The 22776-nt window shown below is 43.4% G+C and overlaps 1 long non-coding RNA gene across 1 annotated transcript; it reads left to right on the top strand.

The window, feature by feature from the left end:
- The first annotated feature begins 14423 nt into the window (after positions 1-14423).
- LOC147895612 (uncharacterized) lies at positions 14424-22415 on the top strand. The gene is made up of 2 exons (XR_015541943.1): positions 14424-15082; positions 22287-22415. It is a non-coding gene; the product is annotated as an uncharacterized LOC147895612 (long non-coding RNA).
- Positions 22416-22776: the final 361 nt, after the last annotated feature.

Genomic DNA, 22776 nt, shown 5'->3' with positions numbered 1-22776 from the left:
GAAAAAAGAGCATAATAATTCTTATCCTTATAAAATTATGTGCACTTCAAGTGCATTGCAAATCAAGTATAACACATCTTCCAAGAGAAGAAGTACTTTAGTTTATTTTCATACAAATCTACTATATGAATACAAAATGAATACAAGTCCACCACATGAATACAACAACAAGATATTGCTAACTTCAAAGCAACATTCATCTCATCAATGGGCCGCATTGCTAGACTTGCATTACATCCAAAGCAACATTCAAAGGTAGACTGAGTATATTTTCTATGTTTCTAGCTTCAAAGCAACATTCATCTCATCAAGGGGCCGCATTGCTAGACTTGCATTACATCCAAATGTTGATAGGATACTATAGGTATCCATAAGTGCTATTCTCTCTATAGAATTCTCAGTCATCATCTTTTCAAAGGCATGGTTTTTTAATACACTTTAATAGTGCACTATAATACTACACTACATAAAGCATCCCAAACCAATTTCAACTTACTCTATACAAAGGACCAATAAATACATTAACAAAGAAAGAGCACATCACATCATGCATACCAGATGATGAGGCATATGCATATCCACAACATAAACTTTTAAAAAATAAATAAGCATATTTTTCTTCAGGTTGTCAGTTGGATCTAAGAAACTTGGTCCTAGGTCGTGGTGCCCCTTAGCCCCCTGCCTTGTGAGCGCAGAAATACTTAATGCTCATTGAGTCAACAAATCATTAAAGTTAAAAACTTTAACAAAGTATCAAAAGATGCTAAATCATTTTAAAAATGTAATCACCTTTGGTTGGTTTAACTACTTACTATTTTGATGGCCAATTTATCTAAGACTATGTACCATGGCTATCTTGAATCTACTCTAAAGCAGCTCAAAAGAGACTCATCAATGTTTATATCACACTCACGGCTAAACTAAGGAAGTCCAATGACTATCATTGAACCACAAGCAATAAGCTACAGCCAGTAAAGGTACGTATAAAAGGGGATAAGGCCAAACAGTTAGTCCTCAGTGTTGAAGTACATAGGTTGCAAGACACTAAGGGTTAAAGCGACAAGGAAGGCACTTTGCAAAGCACTATAGTTGGTAGAGAAGCTGGAGGAGATACCTTAAGGCCATGCTATGAGGAGGTACACACCAAAGTGGAGGCCCGAGAGGAGCAACACTAGTGCGCACTACTTCTTCATAGTGTCAGCAAGGTATCATATGAGTGCCAGAAGGAGGAGTGTGAGACTCTACTAGAGCTATGCATGCATACAGTCGAGTAACCCAATGCTATTAAGTGGTAGGAGAGAATAGTGAAGAAAGAAGAACTATCTTGGAGCCTACTGGCTAGTAGGAAAGTCCAAGAGAAACGTAGTGCAACTACTGGAGAGTAGGGAGCAAGGCGAGAGTCGTGGAGGCAGGAAACTATGTGCCAAGGTGATTTGAGAGCAAGCAAGAGCTGTGTTTGTAAGTCCATGCAGCACAAATATGGAGCAGCATTCATAGTTATAGTTTGTGCATGTCAGTCCTAGATGAGCGCAAAAGCCAGGCACTAGGCAGTGTTGCACAAAAGAAGCATGAGAGGGCAATAGTGCCAACGTACGAAGAGATAGAGTGTACAATGCACCATTGGCAACGATACTAAACTACAAACAAAGCTTTGAGAATTAGACAGTACTACGATCAATACATATATCCCGTGTAGCCAGGTGCGAAGTAAGACAATATACATTCCAATCCAATAGTCTATACGATAGATTGTAACAATGATGTAGCTAGCAAGCTTGAGTACTATAGCACAAAGAAAATGACAGTACATAAGATGAAGCTGTAGCAATGATGAAGCTCGTACCTGAGAAGTCACTATTTTATAGCTTGAACCAAGGAAGTGTGATGATCAAAGCACTAGGAATCCCCGGTGGAGGAGGGATGTATGTCGAGCAACTGAACCTTAAACGTTCATCAGTCATAAGTAGACTTAGGACAGCGAGGCTTGCAAAGAGAGAATAGTTCGAGGGTAGGGAAAGCATTGCACACTACAAGGCGGTGCTTCAATGTAGGGAAGACGAGTAAGCACCCAAGTCGCCCCCAATATAGGTAGATCACCACCCAACTCATTAAAACCGAATCTTATCATCACCTAAACCAAAATTAAACATGCCACCCACATTATTCCATCCATACCATGTCGATCAAGTAGTGTGTAAAGCATTTGCTAGCTTTGCTATAACCATGTAGAAGAACTATAAGACCATACAAAAAGATCTGAGGCATAAGATTATACATTACTACCCACGAATTTTTATGTTGCAAAGGAGGATGTTGTCACCATAGTAGTCTCACAACAACCTGCTCCTAAAAAAGTAGAAAGAACCTACTGCATCGAAGGAAAAGTTTGACACTCAATCACCTGGTGTACCTGATGGGTTCCCAAAAGCAAACTAGTGAGTATTTCTTCTACTTCTACCTTGACATCAACCATTGGCACAGTAGCCCCACAAAAACCTATAGCCACACCTATTCTGCAAGTACTAACTTCAGGCACACCCATTCAAAGGCCTTAAAGCCATACCTCACAAATAGACGCTAGTGCCAAGACCATGCAATTCAACAAGTCTAATGAGATGATAATGCCATTCGTTCATCACTCCAAGTCATAGCTCTTCACCCTCTTTATAGGTGCACTCAGCAAAAAATACACGGCTTGGAAGGAGGCTAGGTATAGTAAGTCCCTACAAATTTGATTTCATTAATCATCTCTTGGGTGAAAATCGCAAAATAGGTGAAAATAGGGAGTCTCCATACTAAGTCTGACCTTAGGTGAAAATTGCACCCTCTATGGGTTGTGCTATATGTTAGATATCAATGCTCCACTCTCGTGTAACTACGCGAGAACCAGCTAACTCTACTTGTAATCCCCCCATATGAGGAGAAGGCATTTGAGTATCTCAATTATCCGGTAGGTCCTGGTTTGGACACTAGATGGGGGCCATGTGTGGCCTGATGGCTGGACGGAGTTGGCACACTACCAACTAGGCTACATGCAAGTGCGGGAAGGCATCCCATGACTGACCGCATTGAGGGTAGATGGAGCATTTCCCAAGGCAGCCTACTCTTGGGTTGCGGGGCTTGTTTGGAGCCCTAGATGATCCCGGATGGCTCTGGGCCGAACGGAAACCGTAGGTGAGTTGCTCTATTTTATGCACCGGTTCTGTCGCTCGGGGGGGTCACTCATCATATGTAACCCTATCACGTGAGTTCAACAGAAGGATATTTTTTATTTCTAAAATTTACAGAAATAAATATACATAAGGGACTATTTAAAATAGTTTTGGAAAAAATTTACAGATTTGTATAGAAAAGGGGTACATTTTATTGATGAAAAATTTACAGATAAGGGATTTTAGAAATAGGCCTTGAACGCACGTGGTATAGAGGGTTTCTATACAGTGACCCCCCCGAGTTCTGTCGTGTGGTCGATGGCCTATTTCGGGACCGACCCCCAGTTGGTCGTTTTGGGTGCACTGGGTCAGTCACCCAATTGAGCCTAACCGACTACGACTAGTGGCTATATAAGAGCAAGCTCGTGAAGCCCATTTTATCACTGGCTACAACAACCCTAATTCCTTAGCATCCAGCCTCCGTCCTCTACTGTTTCTAGATCGCCATCAAAGCTCACGGCTGGGAGGCAGTGCCATCTATTGTATCAGTTCTACAGTAATCAAATTTTTGATTCTCCATACTATCTGCTTTTCTCTCCTGCGTACGAGATCCTGTTATCTGTTGAGCACAGACGTTGTATTGTTTTCTTACATGGTATCAGAGCCTGGACTCTAGCAAGAAGATTTGGTAGTGTGTTTCTGTTTGCGAGCAGATTGTGAGAGATGGCCCAGCCTGCAAGACTGCGAATCCCAACGTTCGGTGAAAGTGGAAAGTTGGACGGCACTAACTATCCACTCTGGAAGTTCAAGATGAAGACCATCCTAAGTGGATACGAGCTTTGGGATACTGCTACTGGGGTGGACATGAAACTGGATTCCGACCAATGCAGCACAACAGATAGTACCAACTGCGGATGAGATTCTCGCGTGGACAAGAAGAAATGCAGATGCGTTGTGTTCTATTGTCTGTAGTGTAAGTGATTCCATCATGGCGTTAATTCAACATGTCACCACAGCAAAGGAGGCATGGACGGTCTTGAAAAATCAGTACGAGACCACGAGTCAGACGCGGATTTGGAATCTGAAGACTCAACTCGCGAATGAGAAACTGTTTGAGTCTGAAGCGGCAGAGAAGTTCATCACCAGGGTGAAGAATCTGCGCGATCAGATGACTGCAATTGGTATCACCGTCACCAACGAGAATCTAGCAAGAAGGTGCATAGAATCGGGGAGGAAGGTGAAGAAGTTGAGATTAGACAGAGGTGGAGAGTTCACATCAACTGAATTCGAAAGTTACTGCAAAAGTCACGGGATCAAGAGGCAGAAACCCCCGCCACATACATCACAGCAAAATGGAGTAGTAGAGCGCAAGATGCGCATCATCTGCGAAATGGGCAGGAGTATGATGAAAGGGAAAGATTTGCCAAAGACTTTTTGGGCTGAAGCATGTAACACGGCAGTTTACATTCTAAATCGTAGCTACACGAAGGCTGTGAATGGGATGACTCCACTGCAGGCCTTTTCTGGTAAGAAACCTTCAGCTGCACATTTCAGAGTTTTTGGATGTGACTGTTGTTGAGAGTTCACGCTCAACATCATGTGATCATGTGTGCATAGCACCATCACGCGATCATATGTGCATAGCACTAACCTTATAGAGTGCTATAAAGGAAAGGGTTAGATCCCCTAACCGTAACCCTAAAAGGATTTGTATATATTCTATTTTTTCAACTAATTCTAGTGTACAGTTAGTCATTTGTGGTGTGCTCTCTAGCTGTGCCCTCTCTCCTCATCTCCACTCTTCTCCTCTCCCCTCTTCATATTTTGTCATGGTATCAGAGCTCCCTTGTCTTCCGTTGAGACATTGAGATTCTTGAGAGTGTGAGAGAGATTGTGATATTTGAGAGTTTTTTCTTGAGTGATCTTCTCTTCCGTTGAGAGAAACTTCCATTCACTTGAGAGATTATTCCGTTCATTGTGAGATTTCATTCATCAGAGATTTCCGTTTGTTTGAAAGAACATCTGTTCTTTCCATTGTGATTTGAGAGTGAGAGAGGTGTTTTCTTCTTTAGAGAAGTTCTTTGTAAGGTTCATTTCGAGTGAATGAGAGAGACTTTGCATCTATTCCGATAGAGAGAGGGAGAGAAGCCCTTCAACTTGGCTCTTGCAAGCATCCAAAGAGCTTCAAGGAGCTTCAACGCAAAGCAACTTCGTAAATAGTTCTCATCCATCCAAAACTGCAAGCGAAAAAAGAAGGGAGATAGACCTGCATCTTTGAGTGATGGCCGAAGCAACATTTGCTGCAACTATGCCACAAAGCTTCCTCAAGCTGCCATCAACTCTTGCGCCATCTTATGTGAGCTCCTCCTCGGCAAGGGCTCCTATAGCTCTCCAACTATGACCAGCTGCATCGATTACAATGGCAACCACCCTGCGGTTGTAGCGAGCTCAGCGACAACACACATTAGCGAGCGGCTCGGGAGCGAGCTACCAGTACGCAGGCATATCCCTTGACGAAGCTGGAAGTCCCGTGATTGACACAGGATTCAACAAGGTTACTGTTGGTCCGACTCTGTATTCTCAAGAACCGGTCGCCATTTACGGCATTCCCACGGTTCTTCTTCCCACTGATATCTTTGGACTAAAAAAAAAATGCTTTCAGCAAGCTACCGGCCGGTGCTCTTGCCAAGCTTTCCCAAGCGCAGCAAGTTTCGTTGTTGGAGTTTCACGCGTTGGGAAGCTACTATATGAGCCAGCAGCTAGGCACTCTCAATCAGCCGCAACGAATAGCTAGCACGCCCGCAACGCTCGACTAGCTCCTGCGCCATCTTCGACGATCGGCCGCCATAGCTCGCACCCGGGCGACCTCCGCCAACGATCGGCGGCTCTTGTCCATCGACCATCGACGGAAATTCGCAGGCGGACAGAATCTTCGTAGATTTCGTCGGAATCTTAAAAGATTTCGGCCGCTCTTCTAGCGCCACGTGGCAGCGAGGGAGGATATCTTATCCTCAACCTCACCACATTGAGGTGTGGTCAGCCAAGTGACACGTGGCAATCCTATCTACCACGTCATCAACGACTGCCACATCATCAATGACTACCATGTCATCACCGACTGCCACGTCATCATCGACTGCCATGTCATCACCGACTGCCACGTCACCTCCGACTGCCACGTCACCTACCACATCATCAGGCCACGTCATCAGGCCACATCATCAGTGCCACATCATCAGTGCCACATCATCAGTGCCACATCATTAGGCCACATCATCAGTGCCATGTCATCAGTGCCACGTCATCAGTGCCACGTCACCTGTGCCATGTCATTAGTGCCACATCATCAGTGCCACGTCACCTGTGCCATGTCATCAGTGCCACGTCATCAGTGCCACGTCACCTGTGCCACGTCATCTGTGCCATGTCATTAGTGCCATGTCATCAAGCCACGTCATCAGTGCCACCTCAGCACTGCCACCTCAGCAGTCCAGTCAGTACTGACCCCTGCAGGCACAGTCCCTTGCCAGGCACACTATGCACACACTGCATGTGCACACTCCTGCCACCTCAGCACAGAGCTTCACTGGCACACCTCTTGATAAGCACAGTGCCACATCATCACTGCATGTGACTCACAGTGACACATCATCGTTGAGCACCATTTGCACTCCTTTTGCCCCTCCACCTAGATCAAGTCATATCTCTTGATCCAGGAAGAATTTGAGGGTGCTCCAAAAAGGAAAGTCGCTCGATTTTTCGTGCTCTACGCGCTCGTTACATCACGCACACATTTCGGTGCAAGTTACACTCACATTTGAGCCTCACCGACAAAACCACTTCCTTCACGCACATTTGCCTCTACATCGACGCATCTGACCCAGCACTTAAAAAAGAACAAAGGAAAAGGAATTATTTGCTGCTCTTTCATCGATCGACGGTTGGCTTAGATCTAGATCAGAGTAGACTAGATCGCCATAGAGGGGACGCTTTGAATTCCCCAAGTTGCCAATCTAAGCCATGCCCGAAATTCCCGACTAGTACCTACTCGGAGTCAGTCCATACGCTCACATCCGATTTCACATCATTACATTATCTGAAATCTTACGTTCATCAGTTCAGTGAGTAGACTTCAGAGTTCAGAGGCATTGCAGATTGATTCAGTGGGCAGATAGCACTTGATTTCACACACACATGCCACCATTGTAAAGCCTATTTGGCTATCTCACGGCATCGTGCACATCATTTTTTCAGCCTTGTAAAGCCTCTTGGCTATTCCCGGCATCATTGCCACAAGCCTTGTAACACAGGTCAGATCTTATTTACTGCAGTTCTATCTTCACCGACGGTACAGAGATTTCACTTGGCATCTTCAGTGTATTTGCAGTTGATTCATACAGAGTTTTTTCAGGACACTTTTGAGTACATTGTTTGCACCATGTCGACTAGCAACCTCAATCTGGAGGCATCTGATAAGTTAGACAACTCTAATTACGGTACATGGAAATACCGAATGGAGACCATTCTTGTGCTTCAGGACAAATGGGAGTATGTCGATGGATCCATACCTAGACCATTGGCCGATCCAGCCACCAGTAGCTCTACTCCATCTGTTGTCACAGCACTAGCAACGGGATCTACATCGGGATCTACATCTACACAAACAGTTTCTACACCAGTAGCAGATCCCGCCATTGCCCGAGCTCAAGCAGAAAATGGGATAAGAAAGACAAGTATGCCTATCACCTGATCAAGCAGAATGTGCAAGATGTCATGCTAGGACAGCTCAACATAGTCAAGACATCAAAAGAAGCATGGGATATGTTCGCAGCTCTCTACGAGTCCAAGAACACATCCAGGATTCTCACCCTGAGAAACCAGATCAACCAGAGTTTCCGCAATAGCAATGAAACCGGTCATGCTTATGTACTCCGCATCAAAGACTACAACAATCAACTTGCAACAGCAGGCGAGACTATGAATCCCACAGAAATGGTTCAAGTAATCCTGAATGGACTAGGAGAAGGATATGAGAATCTAGTCCAGAGTATTGCCATCCAACGGCAAATTCCAACACTGGAAGAACTTCAGTCAGTTCTACTTGGTGAAGAACTTAGGACTCAGGCCATTCAAGCACGTAAAGGTCATTCTAATGATCAGGCCTTCACAGCTTCAGACAGAAGCAGAGGCAAAAGCAGAAACAGAGGTAGATCATATCAGAAAAGTGGTCATCATCAACAAAATCAAAGTCAGAATCAGCATCAGCATCAGCAGCATCCTCAGCAACATCAAAATCAGCAAAGAGGAAATCATTCCAACCGAGGAAGATTCCAAGGACGAGGGAATGCATCCACCAATGTGTCAAACATTCAATGCAACTATTGTCACAAGTTTGGACACTATGAAAGAGATTGCCGCAAGAAGCAGTATGACCAAGGCGGTCAATCCAGCAATAATCGAGGGAATTCCCGAGGAAGAGGAAATCATCGTGGTGGACATTCTAGTCACATTCATTTTGCAAATGAACATGGCAATATGTTTCTTGCAAGTGAGGAATTGCATCAGACTGATACAATGCACCTAGACACTGATTTCAATCCCAAAGAGGATTTCAGTTATCAAGTCGACCACGTGGAACAGGATCCTTGGTACATCGACAGCGGTGCATCATCTCATATGACAAATCATCAGGAATGGTTCACAAAAATGAAGCCATTAGAAGGTCAAAAGAATGTCATCTACACAGCAGACAATACACCGAATCCGGTTCAAGGGACAGGTGTTATCCCTATGAACAATTTCACTGGTACAAAAGGATTAGTCAAAGATGTGCTCTATGTTCCGAAGCTCAACAAGAACCTTTTGTCAGTAGGTCAAATGACGGAACACAACTACAAAGTCATCTTTGACGGTGATGAATGCACTATCAGAGACAAATCCAAAAGAGGTCAGCTAGTAGCAAAAGGTGTCAAGGAAGGACGCTTATACAGGATGCTAGCTACAGTACCAGATAAGCATGCCATGTCAGCTCAAATGCAACAGATGCCACTATCTGCAAAATGGCACAAGAGATATGGTCATGTCAACTTCAAGTACTTGTTAGATCTCAGGAATCAAAATATGGCAATTGGGATTCCGAAGCTACAGTTTCTTGGAAAGGTTTGTGAAGCATGCTGCTTCGGCAAACAAAAGCGAACCAACTTTGTCAGAAGTACCTCTCGTGCACGAGGTATTCTTGATTTGATTCATACAGATGTATGGGGTTATGCCCAGACCCGCAGCATCAATGGTTCACTTTATTACTTGACCTTCATCGACGACTACAGCAGATATTGTTGGGTCTACTTTCTGAAAGAGAAATCTGAAGTGTTTACCAGATTTCAAGAATTCAAAGCCATGGTAGAAAACCAAACAGGCAGAAAGATCAAGGTCATGAGATTAGACAGAGGAGGTGAATACATGTCTTCAGCATTCATGAACTTTTGCAAAAATCACGGCATTCGAAGACAATTCACATGTGCAGATACTCCTCAGCAGAATGCAAGAGCTGAAAGGAAGAATGGGACTTTAGCAGACAGTGCTAGAGCAATGCTTAGTGAAAAGCATCTTCCGAATCAGTATTGGGCAGAAGCAATAGCTACAGCTAACTACTTGCTTAATCGGCTTCCTACCGAACCGATACAAGGTATGACTCCTTATGAAGCATCACTGGACACAAGCCACGCATTGGGCATCTCCGCATATTTGGTTGCGTAGCATATGCCCACATACATGATGATCATCGCAGGAAATTGGATGCGAAGTCAGGCAAATGCATCATGGTTGGCTACAGTGAAGAAAGCAAAGCATACAAATTGTATGATCCCATCAACCGCAAAGTCATTATCTCCAGAGATGTAATCTGCGATGAGGAATCAGAATGGAAAACCTCACCTACACAGGAGATAGAAGCATCGACTTCACAGTCATCTATAGAACAGGTTGATGAAGAAGAGCAAGAATTGCCAGCAACACCCCAAGCAGTGCCACAGCAGCTCAGACGGTCTACTAGGGAAAGCAGACCACCAGCCAGATTGACATATGCTCAAAAAGGCAAAGCAATTCAGGTGGAAACCACCAACTATGCTCTTATGACTACCATCATGGCTACAGAAGAGCCAGTGTACTTCGAAGACGCAGTAGATAAGCCAGAATGGTAATCTGCTATGAATGAAGAAATGGATGCTTTGTATAAAAATAACACTTGGGAATTATGCGACCTTCCACCAGGAAAGAAGGCCATAGCCAACAAATGGGTATACAAAGTGATGTACAATCCAGATGGCAGTATTCAGAGATACAAAGCCAGATTAGTTGCAAAAGGATTTGCACAACAATATGGTCAAGATTATGATGAGACTTATGCTCCAGTAGCAAAGATGGATTCCATACGGTTCTTGATATCATTAGCAACACTCAACAAATGGAATGTGTATCAGCTCGATGTCAAGAATGCATTTCTCAATGGTTATCTAGACGAGGAAGTCTACATGCAACAACCAGCAGGTTATGTTGAACCAGGAAAGGAGAACAAGGTTTGCCATCTCAAGAAAAGTCTCTATGGCTTAAAGCAAGCACCCAGAAGTTGGTACAGCAGAATTGACAAATATTTTGCTGATCTGGGATACATGAAGTCCAATGCAGATCATACTCTCTACTACAAAGTTCAAGGGGAAGATATTACTATTGCACTTTTGTACGTAGATGATCTGATTGTGACAGGAAGCAAGGATAGCTTCATCAGAAAACTAAAACAAGACTTATCTGCAGAGTTCGACATGAAAGATCTTGGACTTATGCACTATTGTCTTGGAATTGAGTTCTGGAGAGATTTGGATAGCACATTCATGAGTCAGCTCAAATATGTTGACAGTCTCCTGAAGAAGTTTCATATGGCAGATTGCAAGATTGCAGCCACTCCCATGGAACAGAGTTTGAAACTTACTAAAGATTCAGAAAAGCCTACAGTCAATGACAGATACTACAGGCAACTCATTGGATCTCTTATATATCTGACAATCACACGGCCAGATATTTGTTATGCAGTAAGCTCACTAGCACAGTTTATGGCAAATCCAAAACAGTCTCACTGGAATGCAGCCAAAAGAGTCTTGAGATACATCAGAGGTACAAGACAATTTGGGATAGAATACAGAGGAAGTCATCCACGGTTCATGGATACTGTGACAGTGACTATGCTGGAGATCATGAGACCAGGAGATCGACACAGGGATATGCATTTTTCCTTGGTCAAGGTGCTATATCATGGTTATCAAACAAACAGCCAACTGTTTCTTTGTCTTCGACTGAAGCAGAATATAGAGCACTCACTACAGGTGCATGTGAGGCTATATGGCTCAGAAGACTATTGTCAGAAACAGATTACTTTGATGAGTCAAAGCCAACAACAATATACTGTGATAATCAATCGGCTCAAGCATTAGCCAAAAATCCAGTATATCACTCCAGAACAAAGCACATTGATGTCAGAGAGCACTTCATCAGAGAAAGAGTGTTACTTGGTGACATCACACTGCAGCATTGTGATAGCAAAGAAAATGTTGCAGACATCTTTACCAAACCACTCGGTAAAGAGCTATTCGAGAAACACCGACTAGCTCTTGGTTTGATGCAGAGGAAGGACATTCCCATTAAAGGGGTGTGATGGAATGTAATGCTCAGTCCTTCTTCGATTCCCCAGAATCATCATCTTGAGGGAAGGCCTACTTCATGATGTTGATCTTGAGGGAAGGTGTTGAGAGTTCACGCTCAACATCATGTGATCATGTGTGCATAGCACCATCACGTGATCATATGTGCATAGCACTAACCTTATAGAGTGCTATAAAGGAAAGGGTTAGATCCCCTAACCCTAACCCTAAAAGGGTTTGTATATATTCTATTTTTTCAACTAATTCTAGTGTACAGTTAGTCATTTGTGGTGTGCTCTCTAGCTGTGCCCTCTCTCCTCATCTCCACTCTTCTCCTCTCCCCTCTTCATATTTTGTCAACTGTTTTGTGCATGTTCCTGATGCTAACAGGATCAAATGGGAACCGAAGGGCCGGAAGTGTATTTTCTTGGGCTACAGTGAAGAGGTGAAGGTGAAGAGGTGAAGGGTTACCATCTCTATAACCCTATTACCAAGAAGGTAATAGTAAGTCGCGATGTGGTCTTCTCAGAATAGCCGCATCAATTGGAGGAGGATGCTTCCTTCCCAAACAACCAGGACCAGGATATCCATCCAGTACAACCACCAACAGTAGACTGAACTCCCCCAATGGTGCTTGGGAGGATTCAAGATAAAGAAGAGGAAGAAGAGCCTGCAGAACCACAACGGCAATAGCCATTCCCGAAGTGGGTAAAGCAGCTTTTGGACGGCAAAGAATCTCCAACCATTGAGGAGGAACCATCCGAACACCACCGGTCCAAGAGATTAGAGGAGCAAAGAAGGGCGCAGGAACACTTGGTCAACTATGCTTTGATGATAGAGGTGATCCGTGTTGATGAACCCAAGTGTCTTGAAGAGGCACAGGGTGATGCAGTCGGAGTATGGCTCCATAATGAAGAATAACACTTGGGACCTTGTGGATCGACCACCAAAATGCAAGGTCATCAGCACCAAGTGGGTGTACAACACCAAGTACAAGTCCGACAGCATGTTGGATAAGTACAAGGCTCGGCTCATGGCAAAAGGATTCGCACAGGTACATGGTTTTGATTATCAAGATACTTTTGCTCCCACAGCTCGACTAACCACAATTCGCAATGTTTTGGCTTTAGAAGCCCAGGGAAGTTTGCTCGTGTTTCAGATGGATGTAAAATCCACCTTTTTGAATGGAGATCTCAAGGAGGAGGTATACATGGAACAACCACCAGGTTTTGTGATCCCTGGTTCAGAAGGTAAAGTCTGTAAACTGAAGAAGGCACTTTACGGGCTGAAACACGCCCCACGAGTGTGGTACTAGCGAATTGATGGCTACTTCTGTAAAATGGGTTCAAGAGGAGCCCATTTGATGCAAATTTGTATATCTTCAAAGAAGGAGGCATGTGTATGATCGTGGTCCTTTATGTGGATGACCTTGTCATAACAGGGAACCATGAAGAGAAGATCTCGCAGACAAAGCATTTGCTAGGAAGAGAGTTTGAAATGACAGGACCTCGGACTGATGCATTTCTGTTTGGGGATTGAGGTTTGGCAAGAGCCAAAACAGTTTTTCATTTCACAGCTAAAGTATGCTGGAGAGATACTGAAGGCATTTGGCATGGCTGAGTGTAAGATAGTTGGTACCCCTATGGAGGTCGACGTGAAGCTCTCAAACGAGGATTCATCACCACTGGTGGATGAAGCGAAGTACAAAAGGCTTGTGGGTAGCTTGATTTACTTGTGCAACACGTGGCCAGAGACCCAAAGTGCGAGTCCTACAGTCCTTCTATTCGGACTCGTATCATCTGGCGACATACTGGCTACAACAGCCCAAGGCCCTGAGAACTTGAGCAGTGGAGCTACCTAAGGTAAGTCGCCACTTAAAGCTCTTCTTCTACCAAGTATTTTGAGTTCTCACTCCTCTGTAGCCAAGTTCGACTACCTCACTATTTTGAGTCCCGTTGGTCGTGAAAAACCACTCCACTTAGAAATCATGACCCACAATACTTCATCGAAGCTGAAAAGCCAATCCCGATTTTGATATTCACAGAGCGCTTCACTTGGAAGGAGAATTGATAAATAGTACGAGAAACATTGTCAGGATTCTCCATTGGTGATATTCTTTAAGGTGCAAGGGAAAGAGATTAAATATGTTGACAATTTCTTCCTTGTATAATTATGGTCTAACCATGTAGTCGGCTATGAGCGGTCCTCGTTTGGACAAGGGGAATGTCTTTTCTTTCTTTTTACCTGCAGATGGACCAGGTTTGGCTTCTTTTATGAGGCATTGAGTTTGACTTTTTGACATTGGGAAGTCCCTTGGACTTGGTTGGAATACCCAAATTTATGGTTTACTTGAGATTCCCACTTATTACTTGGATTTCACTAACATTTCATATGCATTTCTTCATATCTTTAATTGCCCACCTGTGATTACTATTGAGTAGTAAAATGCCAGGATTTGATTATGCTAATCTGGATCAAGTGACACGGATAACAACTGTGCCGCTGGCGTTGAAGCCTGCAGTCCCACAAATCATAGTGTACATGTTATAATGTGCTATGTTTGTGGATGGATGCAGGTGAGTTGGCATACCTCTCCATCAGGTTTGCATTAGGAAATCTAAGGCATGAAGACACGGTGTTGGCAACTTCGAGAAGCACTCTACAATGGATTTTCTCAAAGTATTGTTAAATATAATTGAACTCTTTATTGGAGACTAATCATCAGTATCATTGTACTTTTGCAATGTACTGATATAAATGTGAGTATAATAACTGACTCCCACTTTGACATCTTGTTAAGAGGAATGGTATGATATGGATTATTCTCACTTATGAGGTATTGAGGTTGTTATTAACGGACTATTCTCAGTAGTTGTTTGAAAAGGGCAATAGTAGATGTTTGTAATTGATTTACTTTGACATTGAAAACTCGTCCAGTAGTATAATAGGATAGATGTTTGATATGTTAAAACACACACTAGTATATCTATTGTAAGATAAGAAAAATCTTACGACTGATGGCTATACTTGGATTGACTTGTTTCGGCTGAATGAAGTTTCAAGCCTGATTGTGGCACAAGGATTATGGGACCAACCCCTCCCCTCAGTTGCTATGTCGTGATGTTTGGACCAACATCAAGTTATTGGATGCATACATTGCCCATGATATGGAAGATTTACAAGGAGATGCAATTCCTCTTCACATATTTGATATTCACAAGAAGTCTCCATATGGTCGAGGTAATCTTTCTAGAAGCTCGAAGTGTTAATTATCATTAGAAGCATGTTATTTTAATACTTGGAACTGATACCCTCGACAAACTCGTCGAGCGTGTTGTATTTGATACATTCTATGAATGTTCTCGACCTAGTGGTCTAAGGACTCTTCCATGACTGGAAATTTGACTGTCCTCCACTGACTGGTTAGAGAGGATTGATACTTTTACTTACTTTTCACTTACTGGCTAGAGAGGATTGACATACTAGTATATCCATTTAAGTTTAAGTTTCAAGCTTGCTTAGGGCACGGGGACCTTAGGACCAGCGCTTTCTCTTGGTTGCTAGGTGGTGATTGATACTTTTACATACTTTTCACTTACTAGTTAGAGAGGATTGAGACATTAGTATATCCATTTAAAGTTAAGTTTAAGTTTATGATTTAAACTAGGGCAGTAGTCTAACCCAATCCATGGTGATGAGCGGACTGCTGCTGTCACTTGGATTGTGTGTCGGACCTGCAGGAATGCGATTGGTGAGAAACACACACACACAAATCCCCTTGGGTATAATGGCATTCTTTGGGGTTATGAACATTGTGATTGTCCATAAGAATATCGTGGACCTTTTTTTCATGATTATTTATTTATAGAAAGCAAGAGATGGATTTAACATCCATAACCATGATAAGGGAAACCGAGTTGGTATGGATGTGATTTATATATGTATAGACCCCAAGGATTTATATATGTTGAGACCTCTTCTTATGACCTTTATAATTAATATTATAGAAAGAAAAATGTCATTGGAAAAAGCTTGAAACAACTTGGACCTCCACAAGGTGAAAAAAGAGGTGGCCCCCTGACCAAGTACGCACAGAACACTTGTCAGCACTTTAACGACCCATTATTAATGAGTTGCATATTAACAATTTTTATATTTTTAAAAAAGATAGAAAATGGACACTTGTACCATAGGTACTAAATAATGGAGGGTGAACCAAGGCATCTTGCTTGGACCACTAGTGGAATTCAATGGCTTTGGTTGGCATGTGATCCTTGAGGATCGTTTTGTAAGAGATTGTGTAAGAGAGCCTATGTGGGGACTAGTGTAAGAAACGTGCTTTGAGAATTAGACAGTACTACGATCAACCCATATATCCCGTGTAGCCAGGTGCGAAGTAAGACAATATACATTCCAATCCAATAGTCTATACGATAGTTTGTAACAATGATGTAGCTAGCAAGTTTGAGTACTATAGCACAAAGAAAATGATAGTACATAATATGAAGCTGTAGCAATGATGAAGCTCGTACCTGAGAAGTCGCTATTGTATAGCTTGAACCAAGGAAGTGTGATGATCAAAGCTCTAGGAATCCGGTGGAGGAGGGATGGATGTCGAGCAACTGAACCTTAAACGTTCAGTCATAAGTAGACTTAGGACAGCGAGGCTTGCAAAGAGAGAATAGTTCGAGGGTAGGGAAAGCATTGCACACTATAAGGTGGTGCTTCAATGTAGGGAAGATGAGTAAGCACCCAAGTCACCCCCAATATAGGTAGATCACCACCCAACTCATTAAAACCGAATCTTATCATCACCTAAACCAAAATTAAACATGCCACCCACATTATTCCATCCATACCATGTCGATCAAGTAGTGTGTAAAGCATTTGCTAGCTTTGCTATAACCATGTAGAAGAACTATAAGACCATACAAAAAGATCTGAGGCATAAGATTATACATTACTAGTCTCACAACAACCTGCTCCTAAAAAAGTAGAAAGAACCTACTGCATCGAAGGAAAAGTTTGACACTCAATCACCTGGTGTGCCTGATGGGTTCCCAAAAGCAAACTAGTGAGTATTTCTTCTACTTCTACCTTGACATCAACCATTGGCACAGTAGCCCCACAAAAACCTATAGCCACACCTATTCTGCAAGTACTAACTTCAGGCACACCCATTCAAAGGCCTTAAAGCCATAGCTTACAAATAGACGCTAGTGCCAAGACCATGCAATTCAACAAGTCTAATGAGATGATAATGCCATTCGTTCATCACTCGAGGTCATAGCTCTTCACCCTCTTTATAGGTGCACTCAGCAAAAAATACACGGCTTGGAAGGAGGCTAGGTATAGTAAGTCCCTACAAATTTGATTTCATTAATCATCTCTTGGGTGAAAATCGCAAAATAGGTGAAAATAGGGAGTCTCCGTACTAAGTCTGACCTTAGGTGAAAATTGCACCCTCTATGGGTTGTGTTATATGTTAGATATCAATGCTCCACTCTCGTGTAAGTACGCGGGAACCATCTAACTCTACTTGTAAGCCCCCCATATGAGGAGAAGGCATTTGAGTATCTCAATTATCCGATAGGTCCTGGTTTGGACACTAGATGGGGGCCATGTGTGGCCTAATGGCTGGACGGAGTTGGCACACTGCCAACTAGGCTACATGCAAGTGCGAGAAGGCATCCCATGACTGACCGCATTGAGGGTAGATGGAGCATTTCCCAAGGCAGCCTACTCTTGGGTTGCGGGGCTTGTTTGGAGCCCTAGATGATCCCAGATGGGCCGAACGGAAACCGTAGGTGAGTTGCTCTATTTTACGCACCGGTTCTGTCGTGTGGTCGATGGCCTATTTCGGGACCGACCCCCAGTTGGTCGTTTTGGGTGCACTGGGTCAGTCACCCAATTGAGCCTACGACTAGTGGCTATATAAGAGCAAGCTCGTGAAGCCCATTTTATCACTGGCTACAGCAACCCTAATTCCTTAGCATCCAGCCTCCGTCCTCTATTGTTTCTAGATCGCCATCAAAGCTTCTCTCACAAGAGCGCACGGCTGGGAGGCAGTGCCATCTATTGTATCAGTTCTACAGTAATCAAATTTTTGATTCTCCATACTATCTGCTTTTCTCTCCTACGTACGAGATCCTGTTATTTGTTGAGCACAGACGTTGTATTGTTTTCTTACATGGTATCAGAGCCTGGACTCTAGCACGAAGATTTGGTAGTGTGTTTCTATTTGCGAGCAGATTGTGAGAGATGGCCCAGCCTGCAAGACTGCGAATCCCAACGTTCGGTGAAAGTGGAAAGTTGGACGGCACTAACTATCCACTCTGGAAGTTCAAGATGAAGACCATCCTAAGTGCATACGAGCTTTGGGATACTGCTACTGGGGTGGACATGAAACTGGATTCCGACCAATGCAGCACAACAGATAGTACCAACTGCGGATGAGATTCTCGCGTGGACAAGAAGAAATGCAGATGCGTTGTGTTCTATTGTCTGTAGTGTAAGTGATTCCGTCATGGCGTTAATTCAACATGTCACCACAGCAAAGGAGGCATGGACGGTCTTGAAAAATCAGTACGAGACCACGAGTCAGACGCGGATTCGGAATCTGAAGACTCAACTCGCGAATGAGAAACTGTTTGAGTCTGAAGCGGCAGAGAAGTTCATCACCAGGGTGAAGAATCTGCGCGATCAGATGACTGCAATTGGTATCACCATCACCAACGAGAATCTAGCAAGAAGGTGCATACGGATTCTCCCACCAAAGTACGATGGTCTTGTTATAGCACTGAATACGCAGAACAGAAATCCGCCCCTCAACTTTGAGGATTTCAACGCGATGCTTCTGGAGGAGGAGATGTGTCAAAAGATGAGGATTGGAGAAGATTCAGCTTTCTATGCTAGATCAAAGAAAGGTAAGGGTAAGGACTCTGGTAACCCATCTTCTTCTGATGGTAAAAAGAGAAAGAAGAAGATCAAGTGCTTCTATTGCAACAAGGCAGGGCACAAGCAGAATGAGTGCCGAAAGAAGATTGCAAATGAGAAGAACGGAGTAAAGAAAGAGTCCAGCGACAACGCGCAGGCAGCAGGAGTAGAGCTGTTCATAGCAATTGAGGAGATTTGCATGGAGGCAGTTCATGTACCTACGGATGAACCTTGGATTATTGACAGTGGTGCATCGCGCCACATGACCAGTCAGAAGGATTGGTATACCTCTCTATAGCCGGTAGGGAATGACATCGTGGTAGCAGTCGGCAATGATGCAAAATGTCCAGCAAAAGGAAAAGGTACGATTGCTCTCAAGTCAGATGGAGTTGTAAAACAGTTGTCCGATGTTCTTTACAAGCCAGATATTAAGAGGAAATTGTTGTCCATTTCTGCGATCATGGATCGGGACCTCAAAGTTCACTTTGATAAGAATGGCGCACAGATTTTGGATCTTCAAGGGAAGGTCATTGGTAAAGGTACACGGCATAACAACATTTACGAACTCTCAGTGGTCAGTGCTCGAGCCAACGTAAAGAACACTAAGCTATGGCATGAGAGGTTTGGTCATCTAAACCTTAGTTCTTTAAAGGAGATGCATGAAAGTGGAATGATTGCAGACCTACCAGAAATTTCAGATCTACCCGATGTATGTGAAGCTTGCATGATGGGCAAGCAGCATCGGCAGCCCTTTCCTAAAGAGGCCAGTAGGGCAAAGGCTCCTCTAGAGCTCGTTCACACGGACCTCTGTGGAAAGATGGAGATGGAAGCTTTTGGTGGTTCCTACTACTTCATGACGCTGATCGATGACTACAGTAGAAGGATATGGATATACTTCCTGAAGACTAAAGACGAGGGTTGTAGTAAGTTAAAGGAATGGCATGTAATGGTCGAGAAAGAATCGGGGAGGAAGGTGAAGAAGTTGAGATTAGACAGAGGTGGAGAGTTCACATTAAGTGAATTCGAAAGTTACTGCAAAAGTCACGGGATCAAGAGGCAGAAACCCCCGCCACATACATCACAGCAAAATGGAGTAGTAGAGCGCAAGATGCGCATCATCTGCGAAATGGGCAGGAGTATGATGAAAGGGAAAGATTTGCCAAAGACTTTTTGGGCTGAAGCATGTAACACGGCAGTTTACATTCTAAATCGTAGCTACACGAAGGCTGTGAATGGGATGACTCCACTGCAGGCCTTTTATGGTAAGAAACCTTCAGCTGCACATTTCAGAGTTTTTGGATGTGACTGTTTTGTGCATGTTCCTGATGCTAACAGGACCAAATGGGAACCGAAGAGCCAGAAGTGTATTTTCTTGGGCTATAGTGAAGAGGTGAAGGGTTACCATCTCTATAACCCTATTACCAAGAAGGTAATAGTAAGTCGCGATGTGGTCTTCTCAGAATAGCCGCATCAATTGGAGGAGGATGCTTCCTTCCCAAACAACCAGGACCAGGATATCCATCCAGTACAACCACCAACAGTAGACTGAACTCCCCCAATGGTGCTTGGGAGGATTCAAGATAAAGAAGAGGAAGAAGAGCCTGCAGAACCACAACGGCAACAACCATTCCCGAAGTGGGTAAAGCAGCCTTTGGACGGCAAAGAACCTCCAACCATTGAGGAGGAACCATCCGAACACCACCGGTCCAAGAGATTAGAGGAGCAAAGAAGGGCGCAGGAACACTTGGTCAACTATGCTTTGATGATAGAGGTGATCCGTGTTGATGAACCCAAGTGTCTTGAAGAGGCACAGGGTGATGCAGTCGGAGTATGGCTCCATAATGAAGAATAACACTTGGGACCTTGTGGATCGACCACCAAAATGCAAGGTCATCAGCACCAAGTGGGTGTACAACACCAAGTACAAGTCCGACGGCATGTTGGATAAGTACAAGGCTCGGCTCATGGCAAAAGGATTCGCACAGGTACATGGTTTTGATTATCAAGATACTTTTGCTCCCACAGCTCGACTAACCACAATTCGCAATGTTTTGGCTTTAGAAGCCCAGGGAAGTTTGCTCGTGTTTCAGATGGATGTAAAATCCACCTTTTTGAATGGAGATCTCAAGGAGGAGGTATACATGGAACAACCACCAGGTTTTGTGATCCTCGGTTCAGAAGGTAAAGTCTGTAAACTGAAGAAGGCACTTTACGGGCTGAAACACGCCCCACGAGTGTGGTACTAGCGAATTGATGGCTACTTTCTGTAAAATGGGTTCAGGAGGAGCCCATCTGATGCAAATTTGTATATCTTCAAAGAAGGAGGCATGTGTATGATCGTGGTCCTTTATGTGGATGACCTTGTCATAACAGGGAACCATGAAGAGAAGATCTCGCAGACAAAGCATTTGCTAGGAAGAGAGTTTGAAATGACAGGACCTCGGACTGATGCATTTCTGTTTGGGGATTGAGGTTTGGCAAGAGCCAAAACAGTTTTTCATTTCACAGCTAAAGTATGCTGGAGAGATACTGAAGGCATTTGGCATGGCTGAGTGTAAGATAGTTGGTACCCCTATGGAGGTCGACGTGAAGCTCTCAAACGAGGATTCATCACCACTGGTGGATGAAGCGAAGTACAAAAGGCTTGTGGGTAGCTTGATTTACTTGTGCAACACATGGCTAGAGACCCAAAGTGCGAGCCCTGCAGTCCTTCTATTCGGACTCGTATCATCTGGCGACATACTGACTACAATAGCCCAAGGCCCTGAGAACTTGAGCAGTGGAGCTACCTAAGGTAAGTCGCCACTTAAAGCTCTTCTTCTACCAAGTATTTTGAGTTCTCACTTCTCTGTAGCCAAGTTTGACTACCTCACTATTTTGAGTCCCGTTGGTCGTGAAAAACCACTCCACTTAGAAATCATGACCCACAATACTTCATCGAAGCTGAAAAGCCAATCCCGGTTTTGATATTCACAGAGCGCTTCACTTGGAAGGAGAATTGATAAATAGTACGAGAAACATTGTCAGGATTCTCCATTGGTGATATTCTTTAAGGTGCAAGGGAAAGAGATTAAATATGTTGACAATTTCTTCCTTGTATAATTATGGTCTAACCATGTAGTCGGCTATGAGCGGTCCTCGTTTGGACAAGGGGAATGTCTTTTCTTTCTTTTTACCTGCAGATGGACCAGGTTTGGCTTCTTTTATGAGGCATTGAGTTTGACTTTTTGACATTGGGAAGTCCCTTGGACTTGGTTGGAATACCCAAATTTATGGTTTACTTGAGATTCCCACTTATTACTTGGATTTCACTAACATTTCATATGCATTTCTTCATATCTTTAATTGCCCACCTGTGATTACTATTGAGTAGTAAAATGCCAGGATTTGATTATGCTAATCTAGATCAAGTGACACGGATAACAACTGTGCCGCTGGCGTTGAAGCCTGCAGTCCCACAAATCATAGTGTACATGTTATAACGTGCTATGTTTGTGGATGGATGCAGGTGAGTTGGCATACCTCTCCATCAGGTTTGCATTAGGAAATCTAAGGCATGAAGACACGGTGTTGGCAACTTCGAGAAGCACTCTACAACGGATTTTCTCAAAGTATTGTTAAATATAATTGAACTCTTTATTGGAGACTAATCATCAGTATCATTGTACTTTTGCAATGTACTGATATAAATGTGAGTATAATAACTGACTCCCACTTTGACATCTTGTTAAGAGGAATGGTATGATATGGATTATTCTCACTTATGAGGTATTGAGGTTGTTATTAACGGACTATTCTCAGTAGTTGTTTGAAAAGGGCAATAGTAGATGATTGTAATTGATTTACTTTGACATTGAAAACTCGTCCAGTAGTATAATAGGATAGATGTTTGATATGTTAAAACACACACTAGTATATCTATTGTAAGATAAGAAAAATCTTACGACTGATGGCTATACTTGGATTGACTGTTTCGGCTGAATGAAGTTTCAAGCCTG

This window comes from Dipteris shenzhenensis, chromosome 13, assembly GCF_047967505.1.
Source record: "Dipteris shenzhenensis isolate YYH24624 ecotype China chromosome 13, Dip_SZ_1.0, whole genome shotgun sequence".
NCBI classification, from domain to species: domain Eukaryota; kingdom Viridiplantae; phylum Streptophyta; class Polypodiopsida; order Gleicheniales; family Dipteridaceae; genus Dipteris; species Dipteris shenzhenensis.
This window is presented reverse-complemented; position numbering and strand designations above follow the sequence as displayed.